This window comes from Cnephaeus nilssonii (assembly GCF_951640355.1).
Source record: "Cnephaeus nilssonii genome assembly, chromosome: 1".
NCBI classification, from domain to species: domain Eukaryota; kingdom Metazoa; phylum Chordata; class Mammalia; order Chiroptera; family Vespertilionidae; genus Cnephaeus; species Cnephaeus nilssonii.
Window position 1 is genome coordinate 13,295,471 of NC_137072.1, and position 19,986 is coordinate 13,315,456.

Below are 19,986 nucleotides of genomic sequence, written 5' to 3' on the forward strand. Positions count from 1 at the left end.
TGTGACCAGGCTGGCAGGGGAAGGCAGTTAGGGGCAATCAGGCTGGCAGGGGAGTAGTTAGGGGATGATCAAGCTGGCAGGCAGAAGCAGTTAGGGGCAATCAGGCAGGCAGGCAGGCGAGCAGTTGGGCGCCAGCAGTCCTGGATTGTGAGAGGGATGTCCGACCGGGATTGGGCCTAAACGGGCAGTCGGACATTCGTCAAGGGGTTCCAGATTGGAGACAGTGTAGGCTGGGCTGAGGGACACCCCCCCGCCCACCATGCACCAATTTTGTACACCGGGACTCTAGTTCAGTATAAACTTAAAATTTCTGTAATACATATAGAAAACTTTTCTGTTAAATTAAACTTTTAATACATATTTAATTTTAATTACACAAAAGTGACTACTTAAGTACTAGTAAAAACAGGTAAACTAACTAACTGGCTAATTTTTTAACATATGCATTTAGAAAACCAACTTTCCACCTTAACAGACACCCCCTTGCCCAAATTAGTCCCTTATATTGAGGTTTTACTATATTAGAATAAGCGAGTTTTCAATATTGCTTGAGTAATAAGAAAACATTGGTCCATTGGCTTTCAGGAACTCTATAGTAAAGTGAGGTAAATGAAATCGTTGGAATTAGACAACATTATTTTTTAATTCCAATAGGCCATTTCTGTTTGACTTGGAGAAGTGACTTCTCAAAATTATAGCTTATTCATCTTTAAAACAAGGAAGGTATTGCTTAGTTATGAAAGAAAATATGTGATTACTTCTGATCATTTCTAATAATGCATGCCCATGATGTTGAATGACATATGCTTGGCAGAAAAAAATAAACACCTCTGATTTCTTAAAAAGAAATGTTTTTTTTAATATTAGGCTAACATACTATTCTTCTTGAAATATGTTATTTTTGAAAGATAAAACTCATGTATTTTATAGTTTTTTGTAAAATTTGAAAAGGTATACTTGTATGACCCATAATTCTTTTTAAATTTTTTGTCTTTTTTTCCAAAGTTATATTTTTTAGGGAAGAATAAGAAGTGATTTTAAATACATACTAGTTATATATCAGACTGGTAAATGAAGACTGGCATGTTTACAAATAGCCTCATCTAACTAGTTAATAGTTAAGAGTTAGTCCTATTTTTTTAGGATTTTTATTTTTTTTATAAATCTTTATTTTAGAAAGTATTACATTTGCTCCCTTTTCCCCCATTGACCCCTGCTTGCCCCCCTGCCACTGTCCCCCCACCCCCACCCCAGGCCTTCACCACCCTATTGTCTGTGTCCATAGATTGTGTATACATACATACAATTTCTTTGGTTGATCTCTTCCCACCCACCCACTGGTCTCTGCCATCCCTCTGAGATTCCACTGTAGTCTCACTTTTTCTAAATATCTATGTTGGCAACCTAACAACCACCTCAGCCTGCTGGGGTATTCAGTAAATATAAATACTCACAATTAAAAAATTATCTTGTGATTCAGTGGTTGAGTGTTGACCTATGAAGCAGGAGGTCATAGTTTGATTCCCGGTCAGAGCATATACCTGGTTGTGGGCTCGACCTCCAATGTGGGGCATGCAGGAGGCAGCCAATCAATGCTTCTCTCTCATCATTGATGTTTGTATCTCTCTCTTTCTCTCTCCCTTCCTCTCTGAAATCAATAAAGATAATTTTAAAAAATTATCTCATTTAAACAAGCAATTAAAAACTAATCTACAGAAAAAAATAAAGTAGTAATTTAATAGGATAATTTTGGAAATCTGAAACCACATTTAGTAACCATTCAAATGTATAAGTTCAAAAATTTTTATGCAACTATTCAACTACTAGTAAATATCGAACTTAAAGGATATTATGTTACAAACATACCATATCAGTTGTATCTAATGTCAAATTTTAAAGTGCTTTTAAAAAAGTCAATTTTCATAGAACATTCTTTATGTGCTATAATGATGCTGTCATTTACATGCATTATGCATTGCATTCTCATGTGGCTCATTTTTAGATAAGTAAGCTTAGGCAAAAGTAACATCAAGTGACCCAGGTTACTGTCCCATGACACAGACAACCAGGGATCAATAGAATGGATGGAATTTAATTCAGGTCCATTTGATTCCATTGTCTGTGTTATATGCACCACCCATGGATCCAGATAATTGCAGAATTTGCTTTGAATCGCTGTCTATTGTACCTTCTGCCTATTACCACTAGCTAGCAAGATTTTTGTGGAGCTATAATTTATGTAGTTTTTATTATGTGGATAATTCTTTTGTATCCTTTACATTTTAGAAAATTATTATAAAATTCAAAAATCTTTTCAAATTATATACCCTTTCTTCACAGCACACCCTTTTTAAAAGCACTAGGTGCCAATTTGAGTGGTGCAAATAAGCATAGACAGCTTCATTTCATCCAAAACTTGAATTTAACTATGATCAAGCTAGGAATTTTAGGTTCACTTTCCCTTCTTATTTCATAAATAAATTTTAAACCATACACATTACACATTTTATTTCTCAAAAACTTTTATGATAGTAAAGACAAATAATTATTAAAGTGTAATTGGTAATCTTTCTCTAAAAAGTAAATAAATAATGGAACTAGGTGATATTTGTTATCATTTGAATTGAATGTATAGCTTAACTTTTATTGACTTTTGGATAATGTGTTTAGTAGGTAAAGTCATATGAAAAAGTCAAATAAAATATAATACCTTCATTTATTATTTCCTATTACTAGTATAAAATATAACTCTAGATACATAAAATAGCAATATTTATCATGTTTATATCATTGTTATTGTTTTCAGAAAAGAAAAGATTATAATACCCAACTTTGAGCTCAATGGCCTCTTATATAAGTTTTTAAAGATCTACGTAGTTTCATATACTTAAGCAGTCTAAATATACATAGGGACACCCAGCAATAGACAGTAATAGTTCAAATTCACAATGAGACATGCAACACTAACATTAGTGCTATAATCCATTTTACACGCATGCATGTGTGTGTGTGAATTTGTGTGTGTGTGTATTTGTGTGTGTGTGTGTGAGAGGTCAGCTGTGATGAGGAGTAAGTTCATATAACTGATATTATTTCAGAAATCCAACTGTAGATCTTGTGAAGAATTACAAATAGGCTCTGTTCTCTGAATTTCAATAATAACGAATAAATTTATTTCCTGCTATGAAATTAACATTTGAATTCTGTCACAACTGAATATATGTTTTCCTTGGGCCTGACCATTACATTGTATTTAAGAATAAAACATTCTGGCTTGTAATTAAGCTTTTCTAAATAAAGGTTTATCTCTGTCTTCCATTAATTTAAACCTAAAAATTAATTATGAAGAAGTCCATGGAATTGTATTAATGTCTTACTTGTTTCATGATTGACCATAAGTAAAAGATTTTCCATTTGTTTATTCATATGTAAATGATAATAAAGAAGCCATTTTCACTAATATTCAGTTTTTTCCTAGAGCAATTCCAGTGAAAGCACTCAAGAAAACAATCTAGCCCTAGCCCGTTTGGCTCAGTGGATAGAGCGTTGGCCTGTGGACTCAAGGGTCCCAAGTTCTATTCTGGTCAAGGGTACTACCTTGGTTGCAGGCTCCTCCCTGGCCTGGGCCTTGGTCGGGGTGCATGTTGGAGGCAACCAATCGATGTGTTTTTCTCACATAGATATTTCTCTCTGACTTTCCGTCTCTCTTCCACTCTCTCTAAAAATCAATGGAAAAATATCCTCAGGTGAGGATTTAAAAGAAAAGAAGACAATCTAATAAAACTATTTTATACATGAAAACTCTGAAGACATTTAAAATCCATCAAAAATAGAAATACTAAAATTAAAAGAGCCAAAACAAAATTACCTTTTGACAAGTAAGAGTATAAAGGAAAGCTATATTGTTTTTTTTCCACTAGATAACCACTATCCAGAAAAATTATTTTCTCCTACTGATTTTCATTGTGAACAAACAAGGTTATTTGCTTTCAAATAAATATAATAGTTTAATATTTGTATCTTATGACCTGTTCAGGAAACACAAAATATAGTAAACTAGATTATTATGCATGATAATTCTAAAAAATTATGTATACTAGTAATTCAGTAAAAACATCCCTTTGTGTTGTCTTCCTAAAGGTCCCTGCCTATTGATAAGTGTTTTTAGATGCATTTAGGAACTTGTTCTTAATAATATGGTCATTGAATGTCACAGACATGTGTGAGATTATCTTGCCTTTTCACTTGTTCCATTTTTAATGGAACTTTCCCAACATTAAAATATGCTCAATGGATATATTCCTAGAAGTGGGATTTTTAGGTGAAATGGAAGATCCATTTTTAATTTTTTGAGGAAACTTCATACTTTTTCCACAGTGGCTGCACCAGTCTGCATTCCAACCAGCAGTGCACGCGGGTTCCTTTTTCTCCACATCCTCACTAGCACTTGTCATTTGTTGATTTGTTGATGATAGCCATTCTGACTTTTTCTCAGAAATTCCTTACAGCAATCCCTTTAACATTTATTGTAGTGCTGGCTTGGTGGTGATGAACTCCTTTAGCCTTTTTTTGTCTGGGAATCTCTTTATCTGACTGTCTATTTTGAATGATAACCCGAAATCAGAAACAGCAATCAGAAAGGATATATACACTCCTATGTTCATAGCAGCACAATCTATAATAGCTAAGATTTGGAAACAGCCTAAGTGCCCATCAGCAGATGAATGGATTAGAAAACTGTGGTACTTCTACACAATGGAATACTATGCTGCTGTAAAAAAGAAGGAATTCTTACCATTTGCAATAGCATGGATGGACATGGAGAGCATCATGCTAAACAAAATAAGCCAGTTGGAGAAAGATAAATATCATATGATCTTACTCATTTGTGGAATATAATCAACAACATAAACTGATGAACAAAAATAGATCCAGAGGGGGAAAATATTTTAGAATATAATAGAAGTAACCTTATGATTTGCAGATTTTTAGTATTTCCTACAACTTTTGTGATATCATACTATGTTAGTATAGTTTTGGTGATATTATTATACTTAAAATCCTTTTATTCTTGAAATTTAAAATTTTATTGCATGTAATATTATTATATGTAAGATCATCTTTCTTGAATAATTGGTGTTTATTGCATATAACATTATTATATTTAAAATCATTTTTCTTGAAATAAAAATAAATAAAATAAAAAATATGCTCAATGCTCTTCTGTTTAAAATAAACAAACAAAAACTTCCTCTTGATCCCAGTTTTTGCTCCAGAACTCTGCTAGCCTTCCCTAACTTTTATTTCTTTTATTTTCACTGAGATTATTTTATTTGAAAACAATATCAAGAAGAAAGAAAAAACTTTTTTATGTCATTGCTGTTTCCTACTTCTGGAAGATGTGTAATATGCATATGCATGGAAATGAAGATATACATATATTAATTAATCCCATCCAAACTCTCTAAAATGTGTTTTTCTCAGCTATTCTTTTTGTTTTTTGCAAGTTTTTTTACCACTAGTTGGAAATACTAATTGTTTACTTTTGTTTAAAGTGCTCTTTCTAATTTCTTATTTCAAGAGGAAAAGTCGTTAACATAGTAAATTGGCATTGTCTGAGCAATTGACCCACCTTTTCCTCCTTCTTTCCTTTCCTTAAAGGATTATTGAATGCCCTCTGTGAAGTACATGCTGAGGATGCAAAGCAAAATCATACACATTTCCTGCTGTCAAGAAGTTTATTATCTGCTTAAGAAAACCATTTTAAAGTTTTAAGCTAGAATATGACTATCATTTCAGAAAGATTTTCCTAACAACTTTGCAAAAGATAAAGGCAAGTGTGGATATAGGGAAGTCAGTTTAGTGCCTATTGAAATGATTTAGGAAAATATAATGAAGAATGCATGGGGGACAGAATAAGAAAGAAGCATTCTAGGGGGGGAAAAAGAAAAGATGAACATGTATAGGACAAATACTGGAATCTGAAAGTGGGTAGAGTAGGAAACAGCCTAAGACAGAAACCTGCATTTAATACTTAGAAATGTAAGAGGGAACATGATTAAGAAGTATCCTGAAAGCCAATGGAGAAGAATGTCAACAGAAGCAGGATCTACGATGTTAACTAAAGTAGGATCGGTAAGGTAAGGCAAGCACCAAAATATTTCATTCAACTAGGGGATACTGTTGACAGTTTTCAGAAGTAGTTGTGGTGCTTGATGTTTTAGGCCTGGTTAAAATATTTCAAAAAATGGCAGGTGAGAAAATGAAGACAGCATGGTACATGTCAGAGGAAAGGCCAGTAGAGTAGCTGAAATAATATTCTTTCCTTAGGAAGAGATGAGAAAAATGGGCTGATTGTAAAGCAAATATTAATGACTTTATAAAGAAAAATTAAATGAGTTGCCATTTATTCAATATCTTTTTATTTAGTCCTATGCTGTATACTATTATGTTCTGATTGCTGGAAGCAACATTCATGGAGCAATGAATAAGAGGAGGTCATTGTTCTCATTAGAAGGATTAAGAATAAAAGTTAACGCACTAGATAATTTCAGAAACTGGTAACTTCTGTGGGGAAAATGTGGTAGAACTTGATTGGGAAGTTGGAGGATAGTTCACTTTGGTGATCTATGTAGGACTTAATGGGGAGATGAAATGTGAAATGCCTGAATGAGCAGGAGGTTTTGTGTGGGCATTCCAGTGCAGGAGCAAAGCTGGCATGTGTGAGGAACAAATAAAAGTCAATTTTAAAGAAATAAGATCTGATCTATATTTTTCGAGATTCTCTTATTTCCATAGTTTTTCATTTAATTTTACTAATATTCATTCACCAAGACCTTTATATATGTCAACACTAGGAGCTGTGCACACATGAACTGAGGGAATAATTTTTTACTATTTGCTCAGCTACTTATTAGTTTAGTGAAAGAAAATGTATTAAAACTTTCCAATAAAAACTCTTATTTCACTAAAAATGCCTATCACTACTGAAGAGACACTAAAGTAGAAACAATTATCTAATACAAAGGCCATACTATCCCCAAGTTCAATGAAAAAAAAATCCGTGATGCCCTCAAGTGATAGAACCGTTGGAAAAAATGTTGTTTCCTCATTGCTTCCAGTCTAGGTCTACTGTCATTTTTGGACAAAACCACTAGCCCTTTCTTCCTGATTATCTTTAAAAGATGTATATAATGAAAACCAACACATATTTACTGCTTTATCCGTCTCTTTATTTTGTTTACAACCAAACTTTCTTTCTTCTGAAAAACACTTTCATCTTTTATTAATGCAAATTGCTTGCAAATTTTTAAAAATATTTTTGGACCATTCAATGCTCCTAATTTCTCTATCATCCCCATTTCTCAGTTTCAATTTGTGAATTTCAGTTTGAATATACTCCCTTTTAATCCTTGACAGAAATCACTATGCTTGAATTATCCATTCCTCACTTCATTTTTCTGGTTTTTTTTTTTAAATTTTCATTTTATTACAGAGAAAAATTTAACATACTTGGTTGTTCCTTGTTTCATGATAACTGTGGTAGCCATGCAGAATGGACTTGTGGACCAGCTGTAAGGAGTGAAAGTGTCATTTTTACTCCTTTAGCTCATGCTCATCTTGAAAAACCCCTGAACAACAACCGAGGAAGGCAAAGGGGCAGAATCTAGCCATGTGTTACTTACTAGTACATGGGACTCCTCTAACAGCAATCTTTGCTCCATGGATTGCTCTGGAGCAATGGGTCGGCTCTGGTTATGTCAGTTCCATATCACAGTCTGACAGCTTCCCTTGTATAAACCTGCTTCTACCACTTTTTGTTTTAAAAAATTACTTCTCCAAAACTTTGTGAACCTCTAACTTCATCTCAGTGACTGTTTCCTAGAGAATCAAACCTGCATCTGTACGTAATTCACCTGCCCCCTACCCGTTAGTGTGCTTGCTGTCTTGAACTGGCCCTTCAGAGCTGATTTTTATGTGTATTTTATGAGCCATTTATTAAACATAGCCACTATAAAATTAAATTATATAAACTTACAATAAACCAATAACATTAAAAAACATTAGTACTGTATACTTATTAGTCCTACATTTTCCTGTTATGGAAATGTAAGACTAATAAGTATACATGTAGTTTACTACATTTTCCTGTTATGCCTTTGAGGTGATTTAGGTCTACTGTGTATGTATGTGGAAGTGCTCTATAATGTCCTATGGCATGTCTCTTCCCAACTCCACCTTCAGTGACATCACTTTTACTTTAAAATAAGCCATAGTGAGAGTGCTGACGCAATAGGGATTGATACACCCTGCAAATCAGCTCCCTGCCCCTCTGCAAGTCAGTTGTTAAACATTTGCCAGCACATCAATGCTCCTGACTGATTCTTCTCAGCTTCCTTTTTAGCTTTCCTCTTCTAGCAGACTTCTCAGTGTATTCTAAGACTCTGGCTTTTGCCCTCCTCCATAGCTCTGCTTTTATGTTAGAGCTTCCATCTAACTCCATGATAGATAGATAGATAGATAGATAGATAGATAGATAGATAGATAGACAGGTAGATAGGCAGGTAGATAGATGGATGGATGATAGATAGAGATAATAAACTTTCTAAAGCAAAATTCCAGCAATCCCTAGCAGCTCTGCAGAATGTTTTTGTCCTGGGATGGTAGCACCTGAGTGATGCACCACAGCATCCACCTGAATGTTACTTGGATCTGCCAAGTTTGTTACCAAGTGTGTTGCCCCTCCTTAAAAGATGCCATGCCTTTCTTGGTTTTCTTAGCTAATTAGCGCCAGCTCCTCTTTACCCTATTGTTACTTCTTTTCATTATTCTTGTTTATATGGTCATACTATAGAAAGAATTGCTCATTTTCTGGTGTGTTTTTCCTATAGAATAATAATAATAATAATAAAACAACCTTAAAGGTAGGGCCTGTAAATTATTTACTATATCTCTCCAGTGCCTAGATGGATCCATGGACAATGTTAAAAAGTCAAAACTATGTATTCTATAACTAATAAGTAACAGTGTTACAGAAGTATTTGCCTAAAATTTCTATTACTTGACAGCATAGGTATCAGCCTGCTGTACTTGAAACAGAAAATTAAGTACATTGTTACTGAACCATGAACCAAGTAGAGGTTTGACATCATCAATAAAATGTTTACTAGTAGTGACACTGCTCTAGATTTTTAAAACATGTGTATGCAAACCCAATAATTATGTCCATTCAAAGTTATGCATTGTGATTTACAGAAAGGGGAAAAAAAGCTTTCCACAAAGAAATTATTTGTCTCTAAAGATTATTTTATTCCATTCCCTTTGATTTTCTGATAAAATTAATGGGTTTAGACATGTTGAACTGGATTCCTGAGACAAACTATAAGAATTAATCTGGTAAAATGTAGAGTACAATTTCTCACAATTTCATAGCTTTTCTTTGCCAGTTAACTCTACATGTCATGTGAGGTAATAGAAATTGTTTCACAGTATTGAAGATTATTTTATTCATGTAATGCTTATAGATTTGTACTAACAGAAATATAGTTAATGTTTGAATAGTCTGATATGTTCTAACTGCTATAATTGCCTTGAAACTAGCATAGCTTGAAATGGTTATCAGCCAGTCAAATTGTTTCATTTGTTTTTGCTATGCTTCATTGGGCATCCTACTACCTTTTAGTTGATATCAACTTGTAAATATGCCATTTAGCTGTTCAAGAAAAGAACTGATCTCTTATGAAGGTTATCTCCAGGGAGAGAGAAAGATTTAGGGCACTACAAATCAATAAGCAAGTAGTTTCTATAATATGATACAAATTACATGACTATGTTTAACTATATTATTTTTTCAGATAGCAGTTTCACAGTGCTATAAAAACAATGCAAATACTTTGACATGCCACACTGATACATATATGAGATGTCTTAATAGGTATTTTTAATATATACTACCATTGAGAAATGAAATGTAGAATGAAGGAGAGGTTTATGCTAGTGCTCAATTCCCAATGCAGTGTCTTCAATGTAGGGTGGTTTTGTTGACAAAATATTGGATTTTGTTCTGAGATTTTTGAATATTTTAAATGCCATTCTATACTTCATGTATATTATCATGCTGATATTTTTGTACAGTGAACAATGGAAAACTCATAAATTTATAATTTCACAGGACAGAAATCATTTTAATGTGGATATGTTTTAGAACACATTAAAATAATGAATTAGTGAAAATTTCAAAGGCACAATTAATGAATAACAGTTCATGTTATGGACTCAAAGTTGTATTCTTTTTTTTTCTCTTTATTTCTTCAAAGTTTTATTCTAAGGCTATAGTATAAAGAGTTCTTTGTAAAATTATTTAATATTCATAAACATGTACTATTTATATTCTTAATATCAAGAGAATCATAACCTCATTGGGATATATAAATATGTAAATACTAGAGGTCCAGTGTACGAAATTCGTGCACTGGGGGAGGGGGGCAGGGGCAGTGTTCCTTAGCCCGGCCTGCACCCTCTCACAGTCCAGGACCCCTCAGGGGATGTTCACCTGCCGGCTTAGGCCCACAGTTGGAAATCCTTCTCGCAGTCCAGAACACCCCTCACTCCTCACCACCCACCTGCTCGCTGGTCCTTACCACTGCTGAGAAACTTGGACTCCTTCCTCTGCAGTCACACAACTGTCACACACCAGGCAGCAACTCAGAAATATCTGGGTATCGGCCAACTTATGGAATTCTCCTTTATCTCTGTTCTCCTGAGCTGGACTCTGGATGTTGACTGTGGCATTCTCTTGGTCATCATTTTGTTTTTCCCCCCAAAATGTTACAAAGTTTATATGAATATAACATACAAAGATGCAGCCTCCTTTGTAGGAACAGGGAAGGGAGGGGTGGTTAAGTAAGGCACTCGGAGCTGCAGCAAGCACCAGCTGTGCGGAGGCCAACGGGAAGAGGAGGTTGGCACTGGGGCCGAGGCCCTAGAGCAGTTGCTGGGGAAGTAGGGATCCCTTCTGAGTGCCACGTTCTGAGGCTGAACTAATCGGTCAAGCTGAGGCAGAGGTGGGTGGCCATATCAACACCTTTGGTGCTGTTTACCCTTTCCCACCCCAGCTCTGTTGTAAAACCCCAGAGCCCTGGATTCCAACGGTCCCATCCAGTGCAGAGGCCCTGGAAGGGGGTGAGAGGAAGTGAGTAGGGCAAGTTTGAAAGCCGATAGGACTGTGTGCTGAGGGATGGCGGAGACAGAGGTGAGAGGTAGCAGGGGAAGGGCTCTCATACACACCCTTCTGTGGGGGCCACAGTGGAGGAGGCCAGGGGAGTAGGGTAGGGATGGGGCACCATGGCCCCAGCCTCTTAGGCATCCCCGTCTGTCCGCTGCAGTGCACATGGAGGAAAGGGCTGCCTCTGAGGAGGGGCCAGGCCAGGCCAGGTGACCATCCTGAGTTCTGGCTGAGGTGATGGTCCTCACCCTGAGATGCCGTCTAACCGGTGATGGCAGAGGGCCCAGTGCCTCCTCGCTTCTCGAAGAACATGTAGTCAATGACGAACGTGTCTCCCAGCAGTACAGCCTTCACTCTCACGTCCAGATCCAGTGGGAACTGCAAGCCAAAGTCATCTGCATCCGTGAGGGCTCCTTGGAGCAGCGCCCCACCCCCACCCCCACTGCTTGCTGATGCGGCCCACACTGTGGAACACATCCTGAGTCCTCACCTCAAAGTTGGTGCCGGTGCCACAACCACAGGTCCAGCAGGGCCCCACCACTCGCAGGATCCTATGGCAATCAGCATCTTGAATGGAGAACTTAGAAGGAAGGGATGCCAGGTCTGCAGCACATGGCCAATGGTGGTGCCTGGTGGCAACTGCACTTCCATCTCTCGGTCCTCAGAGTCCACCAGACAAATGCGAAGGGGCAGGTGGGCCCACAGCACAGACGTGCACAGCAGTTGCTCTCTTCAGCTCCCTGACCCAGGGCTGTCCAGCCCTGAAAACAGTTCATACGGGTTACTTGTCTCCCAGCCTAGGAGCGTTTCCATTCACACAGCCCTCTGGTGAATCAGGATCTGATCAATCAGCACCAAGAATTCGAGGCCAGAAGGCACCCTGGACAGTGGCAAGAGGGGGGCAGCAGGCCCCAGGGCACTGGGACCGGGTGAGGGGAAGAGAGCGAAGCCAGGCGCAGGGGCAGGCATGTGGGCAGGCACTGGCACTAGGCTGAGCCCAGGATGCTGCACCTGCTCCGGGTACCCAGCGGTCACAAAGTAGTGTTAACGAAAAAACCATTGAAACCTGTAAAGAATTTTAGTGAGTTTATTTGAGCCAAACTGTCGACATATGCCGGGAAGCAGAACCTCAACGAATTGAGATTATGCTCCGAAGAATGGTGGGTTACATCTGTATTTATGCATTGCCATCAAAGGAGGGACATAGGTGGGCTACATGAAATTCATTGGATAAAGTCAAATGGTGGGAAACCCCTGGGATTGGACAAAAAGTAAAATGATGGACACATACTTAGGTGGGTACAGGAACAGTTAACATGATAATGAAGGAATTTGAGGCATCTGTCCTGGCGCCTACCACATTTGGTTGTGCCCCAGGGGCTCCGGCAAAAGAAGGAAGTTACAAGTTACCCAGACATCTCACAGATATGTTATCTCAGAGGCAAAAAGGCAAATGGGCTCAGTAAAGAAGATCCAAGTTGATCTTTGTCAGGGAAGATAGCAGCCTAGGAATGACTGCCCACCATAACCTGTTTGTAGTTAAATATTTAATTTTCAGACCATCTTTTGTGGTTATTCCAGGTCTCTGAGTTTGCAAGACTGCCACGCAGGCCTCCCCTGAGCTTGTCAGGTTAGCATGTGGCTCCTTTCGTCCACACATTCCCCTTTTGGTCATAAATCAATCCAAAGGATGCATTGATGACCAACCTTTTGGTTGGATAATGGAATCCCACGTTGCTAGGAAGGCTCATTCCTAGGATGTCTCAGTGTCAGCATGTCTTGTTGAACAGGTGGACCACTGGGGATGGGGGCGAGACCATAACCTTAGATGGCATTTAAGGCCGAATTATATATTTTAAAAAGGCAGGTAAATGGGAGGCAGTCAGATCCTATATGTCCTTGTTAAAAGTATTCTGGATCATTTCTAATTTTTGAGCCACCATGATCCGAGTCTTTTTACTGTTTGTCTTACGTTTTGCTTTTCTGCATCTAATATAACATTTACATATTATGGACAAAAGTAACAATAGTAAACCAATAACAGTGATTAGGAACAGAAAATGTCTAATATTAGACAAGGAAAAGTCTAAGGGGAACAAGCATCCCAGCCAACCGAAAAACCCTTTACATGTATCATAATTTTTTATTAAGCTAATTATATGTTTTCCTCCTTCATCCACCGTCATTTGTACTTTATGATATGTTTGGCCGGATGAATTAAGACTCTATTATTTCATCATCTAGAAGTTCTAATTTTTTCTTCTGGCCAATTAGTTTCCATAGAAATGACTTCATGGGGAGGATTAAGTTCAATTTCCCAATACATTGGTTTTTCAGTATCAATATTATCACAGATTTTATGAACATCAGGCAAAGTCATTCTGCCTATAATTTCAGTATTACACCATATTCTAGTATTATTTAATGTAAACTTGGTGATATTACAGTAAAGATTGCTTTTAACCCTTCCCAGCAAAAACGCCCCTTTCCTATATACTATATTGTTATTTGTTGGGGTAGATACAATAAGCCAGGACTGGGTGAATTCAGTATTCCATATGGATTGAGGGCATAACCATTCACTTTTCCAATTTTCAGACAGTAAGATGGGTTCACATTGTTTATTATTTTTAAATATGGCCCATCTACTTCCCATTGGAAGTATTCTAGTATTATTGAGGATGGTCCCTATGCCGGCCAGTTGAACTACTGGGAATTTAAGCCTAGGATTTAACTCGCACCTGGGCTTTTAAAAACACAATATTGTAGATCACATTTCCCATTAAAAATTTTCCAAATGCCTGGGGAACCATATGAGTCCCATAAGTGTCTGGCCTGGGCTTCTGCAGCCATTATAGTTGGCCATTGTTTCATAGCCACTTCAGATTCCTTGCATTAGCATAGACAACAGGCCCAGTTGAATTAGGGCACAAGCATGTTCCCATTGTTGGGTTTGGGCATGAGTTTTTAGTCTGTACAACTTCAGCTTGTCCCGGATACCAAGGCCAGCCCCTACTGCTCCAAGTATTCCCCTTTTGCTTCTTTTAGGGGGACCAATGTTGTTGGATCCACCAGGAATGTTGTTGCCATTGGGTAGCTATGGCTTGGGAGCAGTTAGGGTATACTGAGTGGAGCCCAAAATGTTGAGTTTCCCATGCCATAGTTAAATGGGGAAGGTGACCCCCAAATGAGCTAGAGTTTGAGTATTCCATAGGGCTTCCCACAAGCATCCAGGATGCAAGGATGGAGGGGTAATTATAAACATCTCTACCCACCAAATGATGTCAATAATTTCTGAAATGGGATCCATTGATTTCTTTCTTGTTTCACAGACATCCAGCCACAAGAGCATGGCTGGTGAGTCCGAGGACATGGTATGCTATGACAGATAGGACAGGCTGCTGCAAGCCTTTGGCCATCATATCCAGGTGTTTTTCTTAGCTATTCATCACCCATCTCTATAGTCATACAATATTCATCCAGATTACATCCATATACAATTCTACCAGTGGAATTATCAGGGAAATATTCTTGGAGGTATTTGCCTAAGGTGGGTCCTTTATAATAGATAGAGCCAGAAAACAACAACAACAACAACAACAACAACCAAAGCTTATATTGATAGGAGAAGACCAATGTGTGGCTAACAAGGCATTAATTTCACTATCATACCTGATAACCAGAACATCATTGTATAGTAGGTAGGAAAGGTTAGCAGGTATCTAAGTTAAATTTTTCATATCTAATAAAGAAAGAGGTCTGGGGGGGGGGGTAGACATTGTTTCCACTAGGGAACCATAAGGATAATAATAATATGAAAATCATTTTATGTACATTCAATCAGTATCAATCAGATGATATAAAAACAAGCTATCAGTTTGTGAGTATACAGGCCTTGTTGACGTCATCTTGGGATAGCTGTCTGCCTCCGTGGTCAGCGACTTCTCGTCCTTGAAAAGTCTGTGATCTCCGCTGCAGACGGAGATGGTGTCAGAGATGGGAGTAGATGTCCATTCACAGTCAGATGCCTTTTTTAAATGAGAAATGTGAATCCATGAGCTAACTCCTTTAAGCTTAGCTGCACATGGGTTAGTTAGTAATACCTGGTAAGGTCCCCTCCAATGAGGTTGGAGAGTTTTTTATTTGGTGTCTTTTCCTAGACAGCAAATCTCCTGGTTGTAAGCCATGATCTTTGAAACCTTCGTCTCCCGGGAGCGCACTGTGAAATGAATCTGTTACCAATTTGTTAGTTCCTATAATGCAGAATGTCTGCTCTTTACTTTTCCCTATATTCAGGAAACAAGAGATTTAAGAGTCAACAATATTTTAAATAGAATCATAAGAATAATTATCTTCAATTCATTTAGTCCCATAGTTGTTTTTGTTTATTTATTCCTTGAAGTTCTATGAATCTTCATCCAGTTCAAAATATGACCTGCTTAGAAGCCTGCAAGTTAGAGTAAATCTGAGTCCTTTTCATGGATTTTTCTAGACATATATACCTACAAATGCATCAGAATAAAGCTGTCCACAAATGACAAAAATTTAAAAGTGGCATGGTTATAGATTTGATAAAAACTTTGCTTTTCTATAAAATATAACATTCCAAGACAACAACTTCTTGGTAAGTAATAATCCCTGTAAAATGACATAGAGAATAATATAAAATTTGTATACCTTTAGATTCAATTATAATTTCAACATATAAAGAATAATATGTAAGAGTTTAAAATGAGGCACATGGCTTATTGCAAGCAGTGTATTGAGCATTGAAAATAATACATAAACTCCCAATATGTGAAACGCAAATACCCAGAGTATCACTGGCAGACGCCCCCACAGGGAATCATGACGCTTGGCTTGCCAGTGTCCCTGACTGGACACATGCTACCCTCCTAAAGTTTCCTGTTTGAACTTGGCTCTGAGAATCTCTGCAAGTTTCTTTCTGAAGCAGAGTGCCTTAACAAGGCACGTGACCTGTCCTTGCTCTTGATTGGAGCTCAGGCACACGGTCTTTCCCGATTGGCTAATTCAAAGGGAGGGGTTGGCCCTTGCTCTTTCAAGGGGAGCAGCAAACCATGCGGCCAACATGGCGGCTGCCAAGTCACAGTCCAAAATGGAGGCTGTCTAAACTATTCTTTGACAGAGAAGATTATTTGTTTATTCTCACAACAAATAAGGAAAGAGCAAACCAAATCCCTAAAAGATAGACTGCCACAATTATATTTCAGACCAACAGACAGAAATCTCACTAGCTGTTTCTGGAGGCTGAACCCTGATAGGGAGAGCAAGAAGAGCCCCCAAGATTAATAAGAATTCTTGGCAGCTGCTGGGACGTTCTTGCAATCTCTCTCACGCTTTCAACCCCACCACACACAACTAGGCTTCCCCAAAGCGGGAGTTGCCTCTTCTTTCAACAAATTAAACAACAACAAAGAGACACAAAAACATCAACACTCTTATACAGGCGCGCAGAAAACACACTAAGAATTTACACCAGAGAATGTCTAGCATTAAAATTACCAAAGCAGTGTCTTTTGTCCTCAGTTCGGGAACTGCCTCTCTCTAGAATTTCAGTACATTCCCAAAGGACTATTCAAAAATGGCTGTAGACATTTGTTAACTTCAAAATAGTTCTGAAACAGTCTCTGAAAATCTTTTTTATTAATTTCCATCTTATTGGAAGAAAATTTTTTCTTAGAAGCTTCTAGTTTCCAAATCAAGATACGCTTCCCATATACTCATTCACTTTAATTTCAGAGCCGGCATTTTTTTTTTCTGCATGCAAAATATTAACATAGGTACCCCAAACAAACTGCATTTTTTTTTTCTTTTTTCTGGCCATTCCTCAGTTAATATTTTCTAGTTAAATTTTCTCATTTCTGTTAAGTACTTGCAAGTAAAGGCTTCTTATCAGGAGTATTAAATGAGGGCTGGGGTCTTGGGAGCTTCTAGCCTTGGAGGCACAATTTCCCATGTTAAATTTTTTTTATTTTTGGATATCTGTAGTCTGAGCAAACTTTAGATATGTTATGTAGTAGGTCAAACGTGGCCTCAGTTTCTCTCCCGGCTGTCTAAAACCACAAAAAGTTTTGGGGCCCGGGCAGACCAAGTCTTTATGGTGGCCCCCTAGAAAAGCCATTTAGTTAATTACAGTTGCGTCGGAACTTCCAGATGGGGCTCCTGCATTTCTGACACTTCCACAAAATTCTTAGTCACCTAAGAACACCTCAGAATCGGACTATTCTTTAAAAATAAAGAAAATGTTGCCCCTTTATCTTCGGAGCTGAATGAGTTCAGCTCATTTATACGGCGAAAGTTACTTTTGCTCAGACTCTCAGCAATTCCAATTGAAAAGCCAAAATCAAAACCAGCCACCCATTTTTTTTTTCTCCAGTCCCGCCTTAGCCTGGGTTCTGCCAACCCTTAACCTGGGGTTCTGTCAACCCTGGTTCCACCTCGAGGATTTTAAAACAGCTCAAATAAAGTCAGACCCTCTACCAAAGCGAGGGAAGGTCCTGGATCCAAGAGACGACTCACCCACGTTCACCCAATGGGCGGAGAACCGGTGGGCTCAAGGGGCCCTTTGATGGATCCTAGCTCCAAGTCCAAGACCATAGGATGATCCTGGGTGAGTTTTCTTTGGAATCCTGCCACGACTACGCCAAGTAATGTTAACGAAAAAACCATTGAAACCTGTAAAGAATTTTAGTGAGTTTATTTGAGCCAAACTGTCGACATATGCCGGGAAGCAGAACCTCAACGAATTGAGATTATGCTCCGAAGAATGGTGGGTTACATCTGTATTTATGCATTGCCATCAAAGGAGGGACATAGGTGGGCTACATGAAATTCATTGGATAAAGTCAAATGGTGGGAAACCCCTGGGATTGGACAAAAAGTAAAATGATGGACACATACTTAGGTGGGTACAGGAACAGTTAACATGATAATGAAGGAATTTGAGGCATCTGTCCTGGCGCCTACCACATTTGGTTGTGCCCCAGGGGCTCCGGCAAAAGAAGGAAGTTACAAGTTACCCAGACATCTCACAGATATGTTATCTCAGAGGCAAAAAGGCAAATGGGCTCAGTAAAGAAGATCCAAGTTGATCTTTGTCAGGGAAGATAGCAGCCTAGGAATGACTGCCCACCATAACCTGTTTGTAGTTAAATATTTAATTTTCAGACCATCTTTTGTGGTTATTCCAGGTCTCTGAGTTTGCAAGACTGCCACGCAGGCCTCCCCTGAGCTTGTCAGGTTAGCATGTGGCTCCTTTCGTCCACAGTAGGGTGGAGGGGGCAAGTATTCTTCCATAGGAAAGGGATGAGGGTTCGCGGGTTGTTGCTATACCAGAAGCTTAGTTCAGGCAAGCTTGGGGACAGCCTGACAGACACAGAGACGGACATAAAGACGAATAGGCAAACGTGGAGAGGTGGCTGCGCCAGGCACCCGCCCAGGGTCTCTTGGGCAGCACCTCTGACTCAGGGAGAAACCGAAAGTGTCAGCGGTGGGGCAGAGTACCTGGGACCCGGATTCCCTCTGGGGTTTGCAGAACCGCCCCCTCCCTTTGGTCTCCCATTCTCCGCGGAGGCAGCTGTTGGCAGATGGCAGGATGGATGGATCCAAGATCAGAACTACAGCCCAACCTCCAGGGAGGTTTCCTCACCCCTATGCATCCCCCGCTCACCCGAAACCCCTAAAGTAGTCGGGGTGCTCAGCGCTTGAAGGCTCCTGAGAGTTTGTGGAGGCGGGCCCCTGGTCATTGGTTTTTATTTTTTTACTAAGTTTCTTCCATGTGCAGTGCTCACACTTCATCTGGAGCGGGGCGGGCTCAAGTGACCTGGAGGAGGCTGGCGGTGTCCTTTCTTCTTGTGGAGCATCTAGGGAGGGGAAGCGGCCGCAGTGCCCGAGGCCACGTTCCAGGAGGCCCGCAGCGCTGTTGGGATCGTGCCGGCAGCGCTGGCCCGTTGATGCCTGGCCTGTCCTCTGGAGATTGAACCTGCAGGCCTACTAAGGGGCCAGTCCCCAGTTCTGCCCCGCCTCCGCCACTGAACGATTGGAGTCTGAAGGCCTGGAGGAGGGACCAAGAGGTCTGCCTTTCAGCCACTCGCCAGTCACCGCCGCCGCTGATTGATCAGCTCCCTAGCCTTGCATTCGGTGGAGCCTTCGGTCGTTTTGGACGTTATGGACCCTGGGTTTTTATATATTAGGATATGCACATGGCTAACCAATAATTTAAAGTTTAGAAATATTCTATCTTTATATTTCTGTGAGAATTGTGTACTGTTATCTAGAAGAAGAATTTGCTTGTAGCCTCTTTTATTTGGATTTGTGAAATCTCCAAAAGGCCTTAACAGTCTGCCTCAACATCTAGAGAGGTGAAAGGGGTTTGCTGTGAGGAGAATGTCTGAAGCCACCGCCATTACACTTCCGCAAATGCTACCTCTGTCATTGTTTTCATGATCCATCCAAATGGGGCTGTTGACAAGCAACACAATGCTAGCAGGTCCTCCCTCTTTGTTTCAGTTCATCTTGATAAAAGGACATAACTTTTTTACTCTTTTTGAGTGTTAGGAGAAGACAGTCTATATATAATTTTTTCTATAGAAGAAAAGTATGTATCTAGTTTTGGGTATTACTAGAATATGAGGAAGCCACTGATTTTCGTATTGTTACATGGAGGATATTTATTTTTTATTAAATTTTTATTGGAGTGGCATTGTTAATAAGGTTATATAGATTCCATGTGTACAGTTCTA

At 38.9% G+C, this 19,986-nt stretch overlaps 1 pseudogene across 1 annotated transcript; it reads right to left on the bottom strand.

Moving 5' to 3' along the window:
• Nucleotides 1–11,246: 11,246 nt before the first annotated feature.
• LOC307102655 (phospholipid scramblase 3-like) lies at nt 11,247–11,875 on the bottom strand (annotated as a pseudogene). The gene has a single exon. The product of its transcript is annotated as a phospholipid scramblase 3-like (transcript).
• Between the last annotated feature and the right edge of the window lie 8,111 nt (nt 11,876–19,986).